General features: G+C 42.5%; 1 pseudogene; it reads right to left on the reverse strand.

Moving 5' to 3' along the window:
* Positions 1 to 476: 476 nt before the first annotated feature.
* Positions 477 to 1,156, reverse strand: LOC104874304 (annotated as a pseudogene).
* Positions 1,157 to 1,929: the final 773 nt, after the last annotated feature.

Genomic DNA, 1,929 nt, shown 5'->3' on the forward strand with positions numbered 1-1,929 from the left:
ATAGCCATTCTATCTGGAGTAAAATGAAATCTCAGCATTGTTTTAATTTGAATTTCTCAAATGACCACTGATGTTGAACATTTTTTTTATATATTTATTGGTTGTTTGTACTTCTTCACCTGAGAAGTATGTATTCATCTCAGATGCCAGTTCTGGATTGGATCTTTAAATTGGGGGAAGTGATTTTTATCACTTCTTTATATATTCTAGATAAGTCTTTTGTCTGAGGAATAAATGGCAAAAATTTTACCCATTTTTTGGTTGTCTCTTTATTCTTTTGGTGATTTCTTTTGCTGTGCTAAAGCTTTTTAATAAGATGGGAACACAGCTGTTGATTCTTTATAATATCTCCTGTGTGATCAGGACTTTGTTTATAAAGCCTTTGCCTATGCCTACATCTTGAAAAATTCCACTATTCTATCTTTCAGTTGATTTAGAGTTTATGATTTGTTTGTTTGTTTGTTTGTTTTTTGGTCTTAAAAGTTTATTGGTCCTGGGGAAAGGGAGGTAAGCAGCCTTGCCTCCTCCAAGGGCCCATTGATGGGCCCGTTCACATGGTCCGGGGAGGTCAGAAAGGCCTTGAGCTTGGGCCTGGCCCTGAGGCATGCCACATAGGCCGACAGCAGGGGGAAAGCATCCAGGCAGCCGGGAGCCAGGACCTGGTGGTTCAGGAGCAAATCCAGCAGGTTGTAGTCCTCGAAGGAGATCTGGACACCCACGATGAAAGCCTTACCCCCTGATTCTTGGACAGCAGTCTCAAAAGGTTTCAGACACCCAGGCAGTGCCTTCACGCATTCATTCTTGCCCGCCTCGTAGTTGGTGTAGATGAGGGTAATATATTTGCAGCAGAGGTCCTCCACACCGTCGTTCACCATGTCCACCAGGGCTGCCTCCCGCTGATCCTTCCCATAGAGCCCAAGGGAATGGCCCAGGCGGCGCAGGATGGCTTTGGACTGGTACAGGGTGAGGTCTCCATCCTGGAACTTGGGAAGCTGCCCACACAGACAAGAAGCCTTGAGCGGCCCCTGTGTTCAGGACTCTATGGTCACCACCTCCTCCTTCCAGCTCTGGACCTGGTCAGTCAGTAGCATGAGCATGGCCTCACCACGCCCTCGAACTGGGAAGTAGACAATGGTGTAGGGAGGCATGCTTGCTGCGTAGCTGGCAGCCTGGACTCTGCAGCCTGTAGTGTAGACCTTGGTTGGCAACGGAACTAGGGTCTAGTGTTTCTGTTTTAATATTTAGATCTTTGATCTATTTTTATTTTATTTCAGTATATAGTGAGAAATAAGGGGCTAGTTTTAGTCTTTGGCATGAGGAAAGTATGTCTTTCTTCCAGGGAATGTGTTTGCTCCCTTTGTCAAAAATAAAGTGGCTGAATGTGTTTGGAGTTGTTTTTGTGTCTTCTGTCCTGTTACACTAATCTCCAGGTCTGTGTTTTCACTATGCAGTGTTTTTGTTTTTGTTTTTTTGTTTTTTTGTTTTTTACTGATAGCTGTTTTTTTGGGGGGGGATGTTTTTTTATTTTGTTTTTGTTTTCCTTGAGTTTATTGGTACATTTTAGGTACACAGTACAGTTACATTCATCATGGGGATCTTGTACCTTTACATGACAGGTCTTGGTTCTCATTTTTCCCCTTGTCCCTGCCCTCCCTTCACCTCCTCCACTCTTCCCTATTTACAAAATTTTTGTTTTTAATCACAGTATAACTACAAGTCAGGGATTTTGATGGCCCCTACCTTACTTATGTTCACAAGAATTATTTTCGCTATTCTCAATCTCTTCTAAAGTGAATTTTAGATTTGTTTTCTCTAGTTATGCAAGGTATGCTACGTACATTTTGATTGGATTGTATTGAATATGCCTAACAATTTTGTTGGTATGGTCATTTTTACTGTTGGTTCTTTCTACCCATGAGTAAGGGGCAT

This window comes from Fukomys damarensis, unplaced genomic scaffold, assembly GCF_012274545.1.
Source record: "Fukomys damarensis isolate Sample0158 unplaced genomic scaffold, DMR_v1.0_HiC HiC_scaffold_5, whole genome shotgun sequence".
Classification (NCBI taxonomy): Eukaryota; Metazoa; Chordata; class Mammalia; order Rodentia; family Bathyergidae; genus Fukomys; species Fukomys damarensis.